Source organism: Thermobia domestica, chromosome 6 (genome assembly GCF_964235325.1).
Source record: "Thermobia domestica chromosome 6, izTheDome1.hap1.1, whole genome shotgun sequence".
Lineage (NCBI taxonomy): Eukaryota > Metazoa > Arthropoda > Insecta > Zygentoma > Lepismatidae > Thermobia > Thermobia domestica.
Window position 1 is genome coordinate 265,254,725 of NC_137459.1, and position 20,999 is coordinate 265,275,723.

At 36.2% G+C, this 20,999-nt stretch overlaps 1 long non-coding RNA gene across 1 annotated transcript in view; it reads left to right on the forward strand.

Moving 5' to 3' along the window:
* LOC145687787 (uncharacterized) overlaps positions 1 to 20,593 on the forward strand; it is a 230,503-nt gene extending 209,910 nt beyond the window's left edge. The window contains exon 2 of the long non-coding RNA XR_014131764.1: positions 20,206 to 20,593. This is a non-coding gene — a long non-coding RNA (uncharacterized LOC145687787). The remainder of the gene's footprint in view (positions 1 to 20,205) is intronic.
* The last annotated feature ends 406 nt before the right edge of the window (positions 20,594 to 20,999 follow it).

Sequence of the window (20,999 nt, forward strand, 5' to 3'; positions counted from 1 at the left end):
TCTCCACTGACTTCTATCCTTAGCCAATTGGATCCAGTTTCTACTTTGTATTCCTATCTCTGCGAGATCCATCTTAATACTCGTATTGTCCTTCCATCTGCGCCTACGTCTTCCTAATGGTCGTTTTCCTGCTGGTCTTCCAGTTAAGATTTTGAAAGCATTCCTACTTTCTTCCATCCTGGCTACATGACCTGCCCACCTGAGCCTCCTAGATTTGATGACCCTAACAATGTTGGATAAACCGTATAAATTATGTAGTTCCTTGTTATGAAGATTCCGCCATTCCCTATTCCCGTTTCTCTTGGGTCCGAATATTCGTCTCAGGATCTTGTTCTCAAATACTTTCAATCTATGTTCTTCGTTCCAAGTAAGAGACCATATTTGGCAACTATACAGAACAACAGGAATGGTGATCGTTTTATACATTTTAAAATAAGCCAATACATTACACATACAATCAATTATAATGTCAGTGATATATGGTGTTCATTGGTAAGAACACTCCAAACAATAAAGATTCACCTTAGACTGGAGAAATGGTTATCCTTCGTTTTTCATTATAATTTGGCCATGAAACAAACACCTGAGAGATATGCAACCCCTATATACAATTATATAAGGTTGGAATGTATAATAGGTAGGATATGATGCTTTATTTATTTTTTTCTTTTAATTTCAACACTTCCAGTGTACCTGTAAAAATGTAATAAATAAATAATGGACATTTTTTTAATATTGAGTTAGAACTGGGCAATCTACGCAAAATTTGCAATCGAATAGTGAAAACGTCATCTTTCTAGAGCCTGTAGTTTCCGAGATCTCTGTCGAAAGGATTTGCCACAAACATATAAACGTCCACAAACGTATAGTTTAAAAAACTCCAAAGATGGCAACATAATTCATTTTCATTTATTTCGGAGAAGGCTTATTAAAATGCAAAGGCTTTGAACAATAATTTAAAAGGATAAACTTTGTGAAAAAGACCTCTTTAAGTAAGTTATTTAAAGTACACCTTTTAAAAAATATTTGTCTTTGTTATAAACGTGAAATCACAAATAACCGTAAATCAAAGGTTTCAAAGCTAAAGTTATAGGTTGGAGCTCAGTCGCTCTTAATTGTTGTAGCATTTTAATAGATAGATGATGAAATAAACACCTGAGATATATGGAACCCCTATATACAACTATGTTGTGTTGGTATGTATAACTCGTAGGATATGACGCTTTACTTTTTTTAAAATTCGACACTTCCGGTCTACAGCTAAAATATGTAATAAAGAAACAACCGTAACGCTTTTTACATATTCAATTAGAATTGGACAATCTACACAAAATTTGGAATCTATTAGTGAAAACGGCACGTTTCTAGCACTTGTGGGTTTTGGATATCATTTTCGAAAGGATTGAAGACAAACATATAAACGTTTCTTAGGAGGCAAACATATGAACCTAGCATTTTAATATAGACTAACTACTAGAGTTGAAAAGAAACTCATCGCGTGGAGATAATACCTATAGCAAGATAATTTTGTAACATCAAAAAGTTTATAATTTAATAAGAATTGTTTAAAATGTTGTCCTTTATATGTCTAAATGATTACGTTTTATATCCAGAATACATTTAACTGATTGCAACATTTTATAATACCAATGAACAGTTTGTATGTCTACAGAACAAGGAAAGTGAAAACAGACTTATTTCAGTAACTTGCATAGTCTACATTTTGCAATTCTGAAATTACAAAACAAAACCAAATGTTCAGGTCACCATTCTGATGAATACGTAAATTGATATATCATCTTCACGAACAATCCTGAGTTTTTTTTTTTTTTTTTTTTAATTTCGTGAAGTTAAATCCTAATTGCAGTTGGTATTCAGGGTTGCCAGCTGCACTTTTTGTGAAGTAATCAACTTCGTCATTTAACTCTAGTAACCGTGAGGTACTAGCATCGTAGTCACAGTAATGAGCCCAATAAATGCATACGTAGCGGCATACTGAACGAAGTTTGCTAAATATTACTTCATTATTATTACATAGTGCTTACAAACTGATTATTGTTTCTCTAAACTGATAATTAGTCCTTTTCGCTGGTCTAGTGATTAAATCATGTGTTTCTGTTGTACGGAGTCCCGGATTCGATTCTCGGTAGAACAACATCAAAAGCACTATATTAGTTTAAAACCCATTTAAAACTAAGCATTGCTCCACAGACGAGTGGCGCTCAAGTCAATTCCAGACCTCTTGTAAACAAAATAAAAATAAATCAGTTGAAAATGCTCCAAGAGCATTGCCAGAACGAACTTAAAAAGAATGGAGAGATGGAGCGGGAAGGATAACTGTCATTGTTCCTAGATGTAAAAGTAAATCATCTTGTCCGTATCATCTTCTCTTTCTCGCAAAAATTCGCAAAATATGATCTCCCAATAACTTACGGTTCCCGAGATATGGCTCCTTAAATATCCGGAAATCGGAACTATTTTTTTGGCCAATATCTCGGGAACGGCAAAAGTGACGCGAAAAATTAAATCACTTCCTCAGATAGTTTTCGATAGTCTATAGAATGGAGAGTTCAAAATTGAAAAAATCGCAAATAACAGACAGACACACACACAGAGAGAGAGAGAGAGAAAGAGAGAGAGATAAAGAAAGAAAGAAAGAAAAGATTCAGTAACAAACTTCTTGAGTTCGTTGAGAAGGAACAAAATTCAAGGTCGAAAACGCCTTTTATTTTTTACATAACCCAACGTGTAACTAATGGCCAGAAGCTTTCGGGGTCAGTATAACTGAATCATCTCGAAGAGCCTGCTTCACTCTGGAAATGTTGACTTACGAGGAATTCTTTTAGAGGTTCGATGCTGGCCTTCCTCGTCATAGCGGTCCTTCACATCAGTGAAGATTTCATCTTTTCTGTGCCCTTCAAAAGCAGAATGTTGTTGTGCAACCCAACATGCACTTACTTTTCGAAACAGCTTGTCGTCATTGTGTTTATGATTCCCTTTTCCTAACGACGAATCAACCACAGAAAATAGAACCTTTCAATGAAGTTGCCAGTTGATTCGTCGCCTTCGACAACCAGGCGATTTAGTTGGTCATATTTACACAGTCGACTGAGTCGAAAGTGACGTTAATTTTTGTTTCTGCTCTTCTGATGTTCCATTTTATGCACCTCACCACTGGCACTTATTTTTTTTTTTAAAAAGCAAGCAACTAAGCAAATATTTTTCTTTCTATGGACAGCTAGGCTATTCTTTTCCTTTTTTATTGATAAAAGGATAACAAAATAATTACTGAAAAAGTGATTTTTGAATTTTATTAAACTTCCAATATGCTGTGCGAACTATTTTGAAGGAAGTCTTTAATATGACAAATTGTCCCTCTTTCCTCCTGCAGACGCTAAATTATCCTAGACGCTGAAAACGTGTTCCCTTAAGCCTCTCTCAGACGGAACAGAAGTAAGGCTGCGATTCACGAACTAAAACTCACGACCTTACTTAACGATCGTGTGAGAAGTAACTTGCCCTTAGTTCAGGTTGAAATTTTCTGCTGTCCTTATTTGGAAGAAATAGAAGCAGTTTCTATTTTCTCCTGGACTTGCATATAACTACCAATCAGAAAAGACGACATTCAACTTTATTTCTCGCTGTCATTTCAAAACAATGCTGCCTGAACAAGAGAAGCACTGATGGTATTAGTAGTAACATATGAAAAATATGATTTTTAGTATAACGTGAGCACTTTGAAGAATAAAGGTATGAAGTGAAATATGAACACTGCATTTGGGAACAAATGTAATTACATCTTTTAAAAGAATAAAAATAGGTGATTTATGTATATTGTGCAATTTGTATACCAAAAGATAATGTAATCTATTATAGAGAGCGTACAGTTTTACTTTTGGCGCAACACTGGAAATAATTGTTCAGAAATTAGAATTCTCTCACTAATTCCCTTATTGTTTCCTAAAAGATTTGCACTGGGCGACATGAAAATATCTCATATGGCATAGTTAAAATTTAAGGGGGCCATCTTAAGCAATTGTTGAAAAATTGAAATTTTTTTACGATTCGCGGATAGATACAGCGTTCGGATATGTGCGTAAAACTACAGTGCAAACAACACAAAACAACCTGTGCTAGCTGGCCACTAAAAAAGCAGGAATGCTATCTAACCGAGTCAGCGCAGGACGAAGGTGGGTATGCGCATAAGCGAGGGTAGTTTAAACGAGTGGGTTTTGGCAACGATACGAGTTTCAATAGCATTCGTCATGATTTCATACTAGTAGCGTTCCACTTGTAAACAAAATACAACTTTTGTACACTGAGCAAAAATACAGCGCCCGGTGGAAAATAGTTTCTAATACAGTCATCTTTTATATGCATTCACTTATTTTACCAGTAGTAAAGTACTTGTAAAGATTTTACACTAGTAGTCATACACTTGTATACATAAAATATAGTTGCATAACTTTGTATTTAATTCTATCGCTTGCAGAAATTTGATGTCTTTTCATGCAAAATATTGAATTTTACCTGTAAATCTTCCAAAATGTGGTGCGCCAGAAGTAAACCAGCACCATAAAAGAAACAGTGAGAGTTAATAGTCATTAATGTTGTGTGACCTTTGTACAATTTTAGGGAACAGTTCTAGAATGCTGGCACAATACAAAATGTCCGGGTGTAGCGCATGAGAGGGGCCCACGGCGCGATATAAATTTACTATATGGGGTATGTGGGTATCTTCTGTGGGTAGTGAGTTGAGCGGATACTCTCAGTGCCTATACTAGAAAATTGCTCTTCCTCCTTTATTTTAGCTTTCCGCGCCTGATAACTGCCTTCATTTACAAATTTGGCCAAGCCATTTGTTTTTCAGTTCGACAATGTGGTTGATGCAAAGATCTAGAAACTTTTTTTTTCATCCGATATAACCTCCGTCATGTTCGTATCTTGCTTCCGAATTTTCGGAGTAATTAATTCCAGTAGCTACGGAATTCTGAATGGTCCATTCTTTAGAATATATATAGGAACAAGGATCTGCAAGTAGTTCATTATTCACCATTGAAAATACGGTGCTTTCCTGTACATTATTGCGGAAAAGAATCCACTCCCTGGCCCAGCAGCTCATCTTTTCTATTTCTCTCGTTTTTTTTTTGTTTTTTTGGGGGGGGGGCGGACAAAAGAGCAGATATCGGTGCTATGGCTATTTTATCCTCTTCGGATGAACTCATATTGCGAAATAGGAAAACAATAATATTTACGATTACGATGGTTGATTGCCCTGTACGTACCACATTCTTCAAGTGTTTTTCGCTTGTTTAATACAGCGGCAACGAGAGGCTCTGCTGGTAAAAGCTATCTAGTTTTAAGAATCGTCTGAGACCCCTACGTAACCCCAGGATAAAAGAAATTGCATGGAAGTTTGAGTTAAGCAACACTGTCAAGTTGTAACCTGGTGTGAGGCCTCAGTTCAGGTCCGTGTGAGACGGGCTTTACTTTTTATTTAAGCTTTTAAATACAGATTTAGGAGACAGCGTAGTCAAGTGGTGAGAGGACACACGTCCGCCTGATCCCGGGCTCGATTCCAGACCGTTGCTTCCTAATGTTCGGCGTCCAACCAGTGTTGTGAGCCTAACTGGGGAGTCACGTGAATAAAAGACGTGGCGGCCACAAGGTCTAGAAAGCTTCTAATGCGCCTGTTAGAGACTGTGGTAGTCGCTGGGCTGAACTTAGTTCAGACGGTGGCGAACAGATGGTATTGATGCGGCTCAGGTCCACAAAGGACTGTCACGCCAAGTGATTTAGTTTGATATATACCGACTTGCACATCTCCAACTTAAGTGAACCTTCATATTGGACAATTACTGAAGAAAGAAATATGAATATCATAGAAAAAAAAACACCCTTTTGCACATTAGGAGTGGAATTTTCCATTATTTTATGGTTATATAATTATCATATGTCCAACTTAAGGGAAACCCTATATTCAGTACTTTGAGAATAAAGAGAAATTCCAATACTATTGAAATTGTTCCCTTGTCCCTTAGGAGCAGAATGTTCAGAAACGCTGAAACATGTGTCCTGAAACGTATATAACGAATTTCAGATCTCCAACGTTAGGAAATCCTCACATTCTGCATTTTCTAACTGAATAAAGGGAAATTTGGGTAATTTACAAATTTTCCAACTTCCTTTCTTAGGAGCTGAATTTTCAAAAATGCTATATGCCGAGTCTCAAATCCCTAACTTCAGGGATTCGTGACACACATTATTTTTTAAATAATAATAATAATAATAAAACCTCCTTTGTCCCCTCAGGGCGTATTTTCAAAAGACCTTCCTTATTCTTTGCTTTCATGACAAAACAAATATTCTCTCTAAATTCCATGTTTCTACCTGTAGTAGTATTGCCTAGGGCAGTGGTTCTCAACCTAATTCCTATCACTATCCCCATTTTATCACATCCTCATGCCAGCGACCCCCCTACAATTTCTGGTTTGTCATAAGCTTTGTGGGATTTTTAATAAACCTACCAGCTGAACCTGTGCTCTCTGCACAGTGCATCGTTCATATATGAGCATGAATCTCCTTGTCATTCCTCACAACATCTGTACATGTCCTTTTACAGACACAAAAAGAAAGACGTCTTGATAAAAATCGGCAAGGAGTATCATAAAGAGGAGATTTTTTTCACTATCTCGCACCGTTTGCAAGATTTGAACGTACTTCCGGTTGGAGTTTCTAATTCATGTGTGATCTGTGTTTTTTTCTTCTTGCATGCAGTATATAATAAACAAATACGTTACACAGACAATTAATCATAATGTCAGTGATATATGGTGTTCATTAGGCAAAACACTCCAAACAATAAAGTTTCATCTTAAACTGGAGAAATGGTTATCTTTCGTTTTTAATTATCATTTGCCCATGAAACAAACGCCTGAAATATATACAACCCCTGTACATAACTATGTGGTGTTGAGAGTGTATAACTCGTAGGATGTTTACTTTAAAAGTTCAACATTTCCAGTTACCCTAAAAATGTAATAAAGAAATAACGGTCATTTTTTATTTATTTTTTTTATTTTTTTTTAAATATTCAATTAGAACTGGACAATCTATACAAAATTTGGAATCGACCAGTGAAAACGGCACGTTTCTAGCATTTGTGGTTTTCGATATCTTATTGTCGAAAGAATTGGAGACAAACATATAAACTTTTTTTGGAGACAAACATAAACCTAGAGTTTTAATATATACATACTGTTGCCGGTCACCGAATTATGGTACACACGTTGACACAGTGGCGTAGGGAAGGGGCCGCTCCCCAAAAGGGTTACGACAGTGTACTTTGGTAGTTTGATGTTTGTATTTTTTTTTTCTCGGAAGAAACAACAATTGCCTTCCATGTACTCTATTTCAAAATATAATAGGTCACTAGACAGTTTCTAGACAAGCTGTGTTCGACAACATCGTCTTTATTCTTTAAAAATGTTTGCATTTGTGGGACGGGGTATAAAATCGAGTTTTCCAGGAATCCCTGCTGTTCAAAGGGAAGAAAGGAAAGAGAGTGAAAGTCTAAATGCATATGGTGACCTTGAAGTTATTGTTCAACTGTTTGACGTAGCAATTACCACATTTTGACGTATCTTCTTTGACCCAAAGCCTTTGCAGACGGAGCCAGGCAGGAAGAAAAGAATCATTTCCTTTCTGATCATAAAAGGATGTTCCGATATATATATATTTAAAAAAAACTATACCTTGGCTGAAGGGTTGAGAGAGAATGGACATATTTGAGCCCAAGAAATGATTCACCTCGACAAAAATAACAAAACACGTGACGTCATTGCCTATTTTGAATCATTCACCGCCGTTCCCAAAGGTTAACTAAACCAGGAATCCTTCTGCAATCAAAGTAAGTGGTGATAGCTAGTTTCCTACAAGGAAAAGGAAAAAAAAAGAAAAAAGAAAGAAAGGAGGGGTAAAAATAAAAATTTTCCTTTGTTGTTTTGGTTTCATTCAGATGAAAAATACTTGAGGAAAAATTGTTAACAGAAGACGATGGAAAACGATAGTAAAGACTTGTAGCGTGTGACTAGCTCACAGCAGTCTCTCATGTTTGATCAATTAGAGCAGTTCAGAAGATTTGCTCGAGTTATACGTGTTTAGGGTGTCGAAGAAAGGACTTACTTTGCAAATGCAAAATGCGCGAAAAGTTTTATAAAGTGGTTAAAGCGGAAGACAATTGTGTTAATTTCAGTGAGGAAAATGTAAAAAAAAAAAAAAAAACGGAGAAGAAGCTAAACAAATTATTAATTCAGAGAAAGACTCGAGAAACATTTTAGAAAAATGGCTAGAACGACAGTAGTGATGGTAATTTTGGCGAAGAAAATGTGCATAAACAGCAATCGGCAAACAACGAAGAAATATATAAAACAGCCACTTCAGACAAAGGTGCACGTAGTAGTAGGCCCCGGCGTATGGCTCGCCGCGTCAGCAAAAAATTTCTCGATTCTGATTGGCTGAGAGAGGTCACGTGACGTTAGGCCCCGCCCACGCGGGAAATTCAAATTTTCAGGTCACGTGGTATGACGTCATGAGTCACCCTGCGGGGAAATCCCTCACCAGAGATTTTTGAAATTTGTTCCCTTTTACGGGTAAGATGAGTACTTTGATACTTGATTCTGATTGGTTGACAAATGTCACGTGATCTTAGACCCCGGGATATTTGAAATTCGTTCCCTTTTACGTGTAAGATGAATGCTTTGGTACCACGATGTTGATTGGCTGACAGAGGTCACATGATCTTAAGCCCTGTGACTTTTGAAATTCGTTCCCTTTTTACGAGTAAGATGAGTGCTTTGGTACCTCGATTCTGATTGGCCGACAGAGGTCACATGATCTTAGACCCGCCACACGGTGAACAGATTACATGGTATAACGTGGGAAAACCCCTCACTCATTTGTTTCCATTTTACGGGTAAGATGATTGCTTTGGTACCACGATGTTGATTGGTTGATAGAAATCGCATAATCTTACACCCCACCCCAATGCTAGACATTCAGAGTGCTATGACGACGATCCACCCTAGACCTGGATTTTAGAATTTTGTTCCCTTTTATGGTTATCCTTAAAGTTCCCATGGAGGGTTCAACCTCCTCTTAAATAACCTTTTTGGTATCATGATATTGTACTGAAGTTTACATTAAATATTATCATTCTCTTTGGCAGATAAGATGATTACCAGCTTTCTTACCTTGATGGAGATCCTGTCCTTGAATTAGTAGCCTATGTCTCTGGAAGTAACAATGGTGAAAGAGGGGTCCATCGTTGTCGCTTGTAGATTTCTTATAACACATTGTTGTGATTTTAAGCGATTTTTTAAACGCTCAGTAAGCGCTTCATTAATGGAAACAGTGTTGCCAGATTTTTTCTTACCTAAACTGCTCCGATTCTTTTCGAAACTGTTCCGCAGAGTGCAAGAAATTTTAAACTAAAATTTTTTCGAACTAAAAAAAATTGTAACAAAAATTTCAAACAAAAAATTTTCGAACTAAATATTTTGAAACAAAAATTTCAAAAAAAATTTCGAACTAAAAAATTTAAACAAATTTTTCGAAAAAAAATTTTAAACGAAACTTTCGAACTAAATTTTCAAATAAAAAAAATTTTCGAACAACTTTTTTTTTAATTTTCGAACCCAGAAAAATTTCGAACTAAAAAAATTAAAAATTTTTCGAACGAAAAAAATATTTTAAACTAAAAACTTTCGAACTAAATTTTCAAATCAAAATTTTTCGACCCAAAAATTGAAACAAAATTTTGTCGAACTAAAACATTTTTTAAAAACAAAAGTTTCGAACTAAAGATGCAAATCACATCTAAAAATTTCCAAATCAAACTTTTTATCGAACTAAACTTTTAAAATTTTCGAACTAGAAATTTAAAGCAAGTTTTAGAAAAATCCTAAGAAATGTTTTTTCAGGTATCGAACTCAGGTCTTTCAAACCAAAGATGTGTATGCTAACCGCTTAAATGAGATCGGATTTAATCATGCTTGGTGGGTTTCGAACCATGGTTCTTGAAAAGGATACACATATACTTTAAGAAAATAAATCTGACAGTGTAACGCTTCCGTTCGTGAATTAAAATAAAATGCTGATAGACTTCTTTGTGTGTTGACATAGAAGTACATATGATTGAAATGCAAGCGTCAGCGGATGTTGTATTACTTTTGTTTTACTGCGAACGTGTCAGCATGATTCATGAAAAAAGCAAACATTGACATTCTCGTATGGAATATGAGGAAAATGAAATGTCGTCACAGTTACGACAAGTAGTGACATGATCCTGACAGAAGGCATTTGGGATGATGTCATGATCGGAATTGCGATACTAGATGTTGTAACTATTGAGAAACGTGAATGACGTCACGATCGATTGTTACACATCGTTTTGGTTCGTGATTCATCACAAAAGCAGCGAGCGTTTTGATTGGTTCGTTGTGATGTCATTTTATAAATTTCCTCGTTTCTGATTGGTTGACGGTGACGTCGTTTTCACAGCGACCTAAATAAAAATCTAAATTTCATTTTTCAAATCCTACACCGCTCTCAACTATCAAGTGAGAAGGTCTACTTTTAAAAGTGTCTTCATTTAAGAAGCTTTACTGCACCGACCTTTTGTTCATTGAATTTGAGGTAAGTTCAGTGAGATTTTATTTTTCACACAAGATTCGAAAATCATTTTTATTTCATATTTGTGGGCGGATCACGAATACACTGTTTTACTTTTAGTACGAAATATTTAGACTATGAAGAAATTAGTGGAATGGGAAAGTGGGAGTACGAATCAGGAACCCCCACACATTAGAAGTAAGCACGATAAATGATATGGTTTAGCGTCCCTTCAGCTTAATGTTGAATGTGAACTCCCGTCGGGAATTGAACCATGGTCAAAGATGTGTGCGCTTAGTTTTGAAAAGAATGCATTACAAAATTTCAGAAACTATTCCTGAGAATAATATTGTTCGATACCCTTTGAAACCATTGTTTTAGTTTAGCGTCCCTTCAGCTTAACGTGATATTCGAGCAATCACCCGAGATTGAACCTGGGCCAGAGGTGTGTACGTCAACTATTTAGCTTAGTTTTGAAAAGAATGTATGATAACGCGTGAGAATATTAAATTTCAGAAAAGGCTTGACAGCGATCCGATGTGAAAAGCAAACCCCACCGAGGATTGAACCAGGGCCTTCCACGTTAGAAGCATGTACGCTAACCGCTTAAATAAAAAGAGTGCATGAATATTTGGTTAAAAGATTTACGCTATACAGATTTTGTTTTGACAATTACGTATGTGTAACGTTAATGGTTGGTGAATCTCTTCAACTTGCAAACGCATCATTTAAAGGTCGTTGTGAGTAGAAAAAATGCTTACGCGTGCTTTATCACATCTCAGTACTGTTGAAACATTCATTCATGCATTCTCTTTATCACTATAGAATGGTAGGTCAGTTACATGCTGATGCAATGGTCTCCAGTATGACAGCAATAAAACACTCATTTCAGTAACATTATTATTTTTAAAAAACTTTGATTTCTAGTACACGTGCTTTCATAATGAGATTCTGAACGCTACCGCCAGGGAATCAAACTCAGGACCTTTACATGAATTACTTAGTTAAGAATTTATCATGAATGTTATGATTTCCTGTTTATCAGATGATTAAGATTTTTTTTCTTCTTTTCTTTTGTAGTAAATTCACGCTGCTCAATTCCTTTTTTCCCATTACATATTTGTTTTACCGTACCTGTTTGTTTGTTTTCATTTTTAATCATGGCCGAATCGGGTTTTACTGTTTGTAATGAAATCACTCGTCATTATAGACGATTTATGTACGTTTATGTATTATGAGGTGCAAGGGCGGATCTAAGGGGGGGCTACGGGGCTATAGCCCCCCCTTGACGCTCAGGTTTACACTGGATAAAATGGGCTTCAATTCTGCTTTACACTGGATAAAACGGCAAATTACGGTTTAGCCCCTCCCTTGATCATATCCTGGATCCGCCACTGATGAGGTGTGTACGTCAACCATTTAGCTTAGTTTTGAAAAGAATGTATGATAACGCGTGAGAATATTAAATTTCAGAAAAGGCTTGACATGCCCCCGACGTGGAAAGCAAACCCACCGAGGATTGAACCAGGGCCTTCCACGTCCGAACCATGTACGCTAACCGCTTAGTCACAATAATAAAAAAAACGCTATACAGATTTTGTTTTGACAATTACGTATGTGTATCGTTAATGCTTGGTGAATCTCTTCAACTTGCAAACGCATCATTTAAAGGTCGTTGTGAGTGGAAAAAAATGCTTACGCGTGCTTTATCACATCTTAGTACTGATGAAACATTCATTCATGCATTCTTTTTATCACTATAGAATGGTAGGTCAGTTAAATGCTGATGTAATGGTCTCGAGTTTGACAGCAATAAAACACTCATTTCAGTAACATAATTATTTAAAAAAAACTTTGATTTCTAGTACACGTGCTTTCATAATGAGATTCTGAACGTCACCGCCAGGAATCAAACTCAGGACCTTTACATGAATTGCTTAGTTAAGAATTTATCATGAATGTTATGATTTCCTGTTTATCAGGTGATTAAGATTTTTTTTCTTCTTTTCTTTTGTAGTAAATTCACGCTGGTCAATTCCTTTTTTCCCTTACACATTTATCGCAATTGTACCTGTTTGTTTGTTTTCATTTTTAACCATGGCCGAATCGGGTTTTACTGTTCGTAACGAAATCACTCGTCATTATAGACGATTTAACATTGAGGGCAGAATGCTCGAAATTTAATTCAACGCACCACCCGTAGGAACCGATATTATCCAATATGTGCATAATAGTTTCCAATCAATGCTGGACCATTTATTAGCCAATGTCGACGATGAGGCGATGGTTGGTTTATCGGTAATATCGCCACGCAACACGAATAAGCCGTTTTGGGTGAGTTTTCGCCAAGCACGAAAACCTGACACTGGAAACAATGTGGGCCTCGTTCGAAAGTGTTTTACAAAGTAACAATTCATTTCTTCTTCACGAACCATTTACCGTTCATTTCCATCGTGTGGATATTCCACGTGGCTACGGCGGTGGTTTGCGGCAAGGAATACTTCAAAACGAAGAATTGTTACGAAGCACGCGAGGGATTGTACGCGTAAGAAATCAAGATTCAAGGTGTCTGGCGTACGCCCTTGTTATTGCTATTGGCCTGAAAAAATACAAGAATACAGATATGAAACGACATAAGCAATATAAAAATCAGAGAAAATGTGTTGTGGACGATGAAGTGAATGCGTTATGTGCAAATGCAGGAGTGAATTTGGATCATGGTGCCAGTGTAAATGAAATACGACAATTCCAGTCATACCTCAAAGAATATAAAATTACAGTGTATACCAGTTTCACAGGCCATGATATCATGTACGAGGGGCCCAACGATGAAAATCGCACTCCCATAAATTTGATTTGTTTGGCTGGCCACTTTGACATCATCCAATCTTTAACTGCTTGTTTTGCAACCAATTTCTACTGTGAAGCGTGCCATAAAAAGTATAGTAAACGTAATGAACATGTGAAAAATTGTCCTGTAACATGCTCCAAATGCTTACAAAGACCACTATGCGACAATAATCAAACGCTAGTGCTGTGCAACGACTGCAATCGTCAATTTTACGGCGAAGAATGTTTTAATAATCATCGTAATATTGTATATCATCAAGGAGAACCTGTATGCAAAATGGTGAAGCAATGTACTAAATGCTACAGAGTTTATTCTTTTGTACGAAGTGGACAACGAATTCATGATTGTAATGAGAACTTTTGCAATGTTTGTAAGAAGATTGTTCCAGGATCACATCAATGTTTTATGCTTCCTGATCGACAATGCTTGAAACCTGGTGTTCCTTCACTGATGCACGCAAAGAAAGCCTTATTGATATTCTATGATATAGAATCTATGCAGGACAAAAATATTGACGATAATACGTATGTACACGTTCCGAATTTATTGGTTGCACAACAAGTATGTTATGCATGTGTTGAAAACGATAATATCCAGCAGTCTTGCAGTACGTGTGGTCAGCGCCAGCATATTTTCCAAGGAGACGATCCAGTTTATAATTTTCTCCAGTACTTGCGGGAACGTCGTCCCAATATAAATAGGATTTTCTGTCTCGCTCACAACTCGAAGGGCTACGATGGACATTTTATTTTAAAGACCATGGTCGAACAATGCCAATGGAGACCTGACGTCATATTAAATGGGACCAAGATACTGAGTTTAACCTTGAATAATCTGACGTTCATTGACTCTTTGAACTTCCTGCCTATGGCATTAAGCAAATTGTCAAAAGCGTTCAATTTACCCGCAACCAAAGGCTACTTCCCGCATTTCTTCAACACCAAAGAAAATCAATCATATATTGGACCACTTCCAGAAACGAAGTATTATGGTGCAGATGAAATGGCCGTCGAAGACAGGAACAAGTTCATGCAGTGGTACAACGATCATCGTAATGACACGTTTGATTTTCAGAAGGAAATTCTCAAGTAGTGTATTCAAGATGTCAATGTACTGCGACAAGCATGCGTTTCGTTTATGACGTCATTTGAAGCAGAAACCAAAGTGAATCCCTTCTTGGAGACGATCACGATTGCAAGTGCTTCCAATTTAGTATTCCGCCGGAATTTCCTCAAACCCAACACCATTGGAATTCTACCGGCACATGGTTATCGATGGAGAAGTACCCAATCGATCGCTGCAATGCAATGGCTAGCCTACATTGAAAAAACCGAAGGAAAGCAAATCTTACATGCGGCCCGACAAAAAGAAGTGTTTATTGCGGGATTCCATGTTGATGGCTACTACCAAGATCCTGAGACGTTAGAGGAGCACATCTACGAGCATGCCGGCTGTTTTTATCACGGGTGTAAAGTATGTATTACTACAGGCCGTAATCAGCCCATCTACGGCAATCCAGAAGACACTATGGAATTCCGTTATGAACGAACGCAACGAAAAAATGCAAGACTGCGTGAATTGGGGTACATTGTACATGAAATGTGGGAGTGCGAATTTAATCAGTTCTTGAAACAAAATCCAGCAATGGCGACGTATCTGAAGAATCACCCGTACATGAACCGCAGACCATTAAATCCAAGAGATAGCTTTTTTGGAGGAAGGACCAATTGTGTGAAATTATACCACCAAGTCGACGAAAAAGCAGGAGAAGTAATAAAATATTTCGATATTGTCTCGCTTTATCCTTACATAAATAAGTGTGCTAAATACCCTGTAGGCCATCCTAGAATTTATCTACAGGGTGATGAAAATATACCACCAATAAATAAAGTCAATGGTCTGATCAAAATGACGATATTACCAAGTCGCCATCTTTATCATGGTCTCCTGCCTTACCGATGTAACAAGAAACTACTCTTTCCACTGTGTGCTGCGTGTGCCGAAGAAATGAACCCAGACCCTACAACAACGTGTACGCACAACGATCAGGAGCGATGCCTCACTGGAACTTGGGTATCATATGAAATACAGAAGGCAGTAGAATTAGGATATCAACCGGTGGAAATTTTTGAAATTTGGGATTATGACATTGAACAATATGATCCCATCACGAAAACAGGTGGCTTGTTCACGGAATATATCAATACGTTTTTGAAATCGAAAATGGAAGCGTCTGGCTGGCCCAGTTCCTGTGTCAGCGAAGAAGACAAAACAAAATTTATACAAACCGTCCTGGAGCGTGAAGGTATTGCATTGGATCCGACCAAAATTGAAAATAATTAGTCCTGCACGAAGAAGTTTATCTAAGCTTTGTGTTAATTCTCTATGGGGAAAACTTTCTCAGCGTTCAAACTTTAGCCAGACCACAATTATTGATCGGCCGGAAGAATTTTATGAAAAACTCACTTCCCCCGACATTAAACTCCATCAAATTGTACCCATCAATGATACGATGTTGTATGCGTTCTGGGAGTACAATGAACATGTGCCTGTTCAAAACCGAAACACCAATGTCGTGTTAGGCGCATTTACAACATGTCAGGCACGTCTGGAACTGTACAAGTACCTGGAAATGTTGCAGGAACGTGTTTTATATTTCGACACGGATTCTGTGATATTTACAGAAAAGCCCGGAAAGCCAACCATTGAACCTTCTACGTACTTGGGATGCTTATCGGATGAGATGGAGTCTTACGGCCAACGAGCGTACATCAAGACATTTGTTAGTGGAGGACCAAAAAATTACAGCCTAGAAATATACAATCCAGATACCAACGTCACCAGCTACATATGTAAAATTAGAGGATTTACATTAAACTACAATGCAGGACAGCAATTAAATTTCAATACGCTAAAAGAAATGATTACAAATCAATGCCGTGGACAAGTCACCATTACCATCCCCCATAAGATATGCAGGACCAAAGACCATACCATCGTCACACGCAAAGAAGAAAAAATGTACAGCATCCAGTACACAAAACGTCGATTTAAAGAACTCAATTCTTATGATACGGTTCCGTACGGGTACGTTAAAAAACAGAAGTTGGAACTGGAAAAAGAAAAAGATGAAGAAAAAACTGTAAATACCCAATAAGGCCGCCATTTCTTTTTTCCTTTTCCTTTTTTCCCCTCCTTAACCACAAAGCAGCAACACCAAGAAGAAAAAAAACGCAGTACCCAGAAGAATTCATAAACCATCAACACCATCAGTGGAAGAAATGTAGTCATCTCGTACCGAAGGGGGAACCTTGACCATAAAGCAGCAACACCAAGAAAAATGCAGTACCCAGAAGAGTTCGTAAACCACCATCAGTGGTAGAAATGCTGTCATCTCGTACCCGAGGAGGAAGATGAGCCTAAACACATCCATCTTTTACGAGTAAGTTTTATTTCTTTCTTATCAATATTGACTCGTTTTTATTGTTTCAGGAAAAAAAAGAAATTCATAAAGTAATCCGTTGCTTCTTCTTTTTCTTTACAGGATACGTCTACAACATTCGAAGATGATGATACGTCCAACATATTCATTAAACTAGATCCTGTATTTATTATGTTAATAAACTTGTATGAGAAGAGTACATACCTTTCGTTAAAATACAACAAGTTGAAAAAAATATGTTTTATTATTTCTTGAAACCCTGAACACTTGTTTTCAAATAAATGGTAATCTTGAAAATTTAAGGTGGAAAATATATCCAAGATTTGGTATAAATGATTAGTTTGAAATTATTTTGTTCGAAAAATTAATTAAAGAATTTTTATTGTCCAAAATTTGGTTTTTAATTTAGTTCAAAAAATTGATTTGAAAACTTTCAAATGTGGTTTACAACTTTAGTTCGAAACTTGTTTTTAAAAATTGGTTCGAAATTTTTTTTAAAAAAATTTTAGTTCGAAAAATTTTGATTTGAAAATTTAGTTCGAAAGTTTGTTTAAAATATTTTTTCGAAAAATTTTTAATTTTTAGTTCGAATTTTTTTGGGTTCGAAATTTTTTAAAAGTTTTTAGTTCGAAAATTTTTTGATTTGAAAATTTAGTTGAAAGTTTTTAGTTTAAAATATTTTTTTCGTTCGAAAAATTTTTCATTTTCTTTTGTTCGAAATTTATTTGGGGTTCGAAAATTTTAAATTTTTTAAGTTCGAAAATCTTTTTGATTTGAAAATTTATTTCGAAAGTTTTTAGTTTAAAATTTTTTGTTCGAAAAATTTGTTTAAATTTTTGTTCGAAAATTTTGTTTGAAACTTTTTGTTTGAAAATTTTTTTTTGGTTCGAAAATTTTTTAGTAACAAATATTTTTGTTCGAAAATTTTTAGTTTTGAAATTTTTTTAGTTCGAAAAATTTTTAGTTTGAAAATTCTTGCACTCTGCGGAACAGTTTCGAAAAGAATCGGAGCAGTTTAAAAAAATCTGGCAACACTGTTTCCATTAATAAAGCGCTTACTGAGCAATAAAACGCTTAAACTCACAACAATGTGTTATAAGAAATCTACAAGCGACAAGGATGGACCCAACTTTCACCATTGTTACTTCCAGAGACATAGGCTACTAATTCAAGGACAGGATCTCCATCAAGGTAAGAAAGCTGGTAATCGTCTTATCTGCCAAAGAGAATGATAATATTTAATGTAAACTTCAGTACAATATCATGATACCAAAAAGGTTATTTAAGAGGAGGTTGAACCCTCCATGGGAACTTTAAGGATAACCATAAAAGGGAACAAAATTCTAAAATCCAGGTCTAGGGTGGATCGTCGTCATAGCACTCTGAATGTCTAGCATTGGGGTGGGGTGTAAGATTATGGGATTTCTATCAACCAATCAACATCGTGGTACCAAAGCAATCATCTTACCCGTAAAATGGAAACAAATGAGTGAGGGGTTTTCCCACGTTATACCATGTAATCTGTTCACCGTGTGGCGGGTCTAAGATCATGTGACCTCTGTCGGCCAATCAGAATCGAGGTACCAAAGCACTCATCTTACTCGTAAAAAGGGAACGAATTTCAAAAGTCACAGGGCTTAAGATCATGTGACCTCTGTCAGCCAATCAACATCGTGGTACCAAAGCATTCATCTTACACGTAAAAGGGAACGAATTTCAAATATCCCGGGGTCTAAGATCACGTGACATTTGTCAACCAATCAGAATCAAGTATCAAAGTACTCATCTTACCCGTAAAAGGGAACAAATTTCAAAAATCTCTGGTGAGGGATTTCCCCGCAGGGTGACTCATGACGTCATACCACGTGACCTGAAAATTTGAATTTCCCGCGTGGGCGGGGCCTAACGTCACGTGACCTCTCTCAGCCAATCAGAATCGAGAAAATTTTTGCTGACTCGGCGAGCCATACGCCGGGGCCTACTACTCACGTATTATTATTATTAAAACTAAATATTCTGGCGCAAAAACACATGTATATACTCATATACCGTAATCCTAATTCAGGGGCGTCAATTAGGGGGGCAGAGAGGGGCATTTGCCCCCCCACCCCAGTTTGAGATTTATATAAATTTTATCAATAGAATATAAGTAGGTCAGTGAAAATCGCGAAATTTTACATATATTAAAGGGGTCTTGCTCCCCCCCAAGCCAAATCTGAAATGACGCTACTGTCCTAATTATATATAAAACTACATGAACTGACAAAATAACGGGTACTTCCGATGACCTGGAAGTTGAAATTTGGCATCATTGTAGCTTTTTCGGGATTAACTCACAGAAAAATTGCCAAAAGTTAATATTTTTAATTTTTAGGGGGTCTAAGGGGGAGATAAAGAAATGCCCTATGTTATTTAAATGGACCTTTTTTTGGACATATAATCTCATGTTTTAGCTACTTGGGAGTGAAATAAGAAGTTGAAATTCGGTATGTTTGTAAGTTTTTCATAGAATTATTTAACAAAATCACTCCTTCCTCTGTAGAGGGTAAACAGGACCATAATTAATGAGGAGAATAAAAATACTTACTGAAAGGATGGAAGTGCGCAAGGGAATAAAAAACTAACACTTGTAAAAATCGTAATCACAAAAAAAAATTCTCATTTTCGTCTATGGTTTTCTGACTGTCTACTCATGCCCCCTTTCAATTCACGTAAGATAATATTGACAAAGGGCACTTGTTCTAGTGAATTTCTCATATGTTGTTAATATGTTTTATTTCAATATTTTTTTTATTATTTCAAATTTAAAGAAAAAAAGTATAAAAACCAACCTGAAATAAATATTCTGGCGCAACCAATACAGGTGAAGAAGCCCCTGGCACCGCCAGGGTCCATTAGCCGTTCTTAGGACGTATTAAAATAATTCATGATAGGACAATAACAATGTTCGATACCTTCCGCATGCGAAGCTCTCTTTCAACCGTGTTAGTTTGTTGGATTCAAAGATGTTTACTCGCGCATCATTTCCTCCTTTCCAAATATTTGAAGAAAAAGTTCATTTGTTACCTATAATAGGTGTTCAACCATTTTTTTAGTCATATTTCTATTTTCTTATTGATCAGTTGAAAAGATAATTGTTTATTTTTAGTATCTCTCAGTATTTAAATTAAATTTGTGGTGAATGTAGGCCTACATCTTATGAGATGTTCAAAAACATTTTTTTTTTCTAAATTCGTTTCAGGTGGAGTAGCAACAACATATCCTGAAGCGGATCGAAAAGGTAACTCACCTGTAAGCTGTCTTTGTGAAAAGAGTGTTCATCTTAATATGCAGTTTTCAAAGCACCTCCTCCTAATAACTTTATTTCACGTAACCCAAACTAAGAGTTGGAATGAGGTAACTTGAATTAAAATGGGATCTGAGTAAACCCAACCTTGCTTTCTAAGCCAAAATAAAAATATTTTAACACAACAATTTTGTTGTCACGCTTTTGATGCTCCAGATGTCTAACGCATTTTAAAACGAAAAGTGATTAGTCGTGTGAATCTAATGCACACACACGTCCAAAATTATTGTCGCATATCATTGACTGTCTTCTTGTAAGAATATAACTTAATGATTTTGCAGGGTAGTTTCAAAACTGGTACTATGTGTATAATCGGGAAATGTATGTTTGTGGTAAACTTAATAGAAAAAGAATTATAAATACGAAAATTATAATGAGTGAAATAAAATGTTGCTAAATGGTCAAGAAAATTTTATTTTCGTTTTATTGTTCTTATTTACTGCTCTTTTGACATGAAATTTGCCACGTACATGTCTTGGCCGATTATACACATACTAACATTATAAGAAATACCGGGAGAATTCGTTACCAAATTATATTCCTAGAAAAACATATTTAAAGACATGCAACAATAATTTTGAACATGTGTGTACGTAAGTTTGATTTAAAGTTTGTCATTGTATTAAAATGTTCTTTGTTTGAATTCTGGTGATATGTTAACGCTTTTACTTATACTTTATACAAAAGGA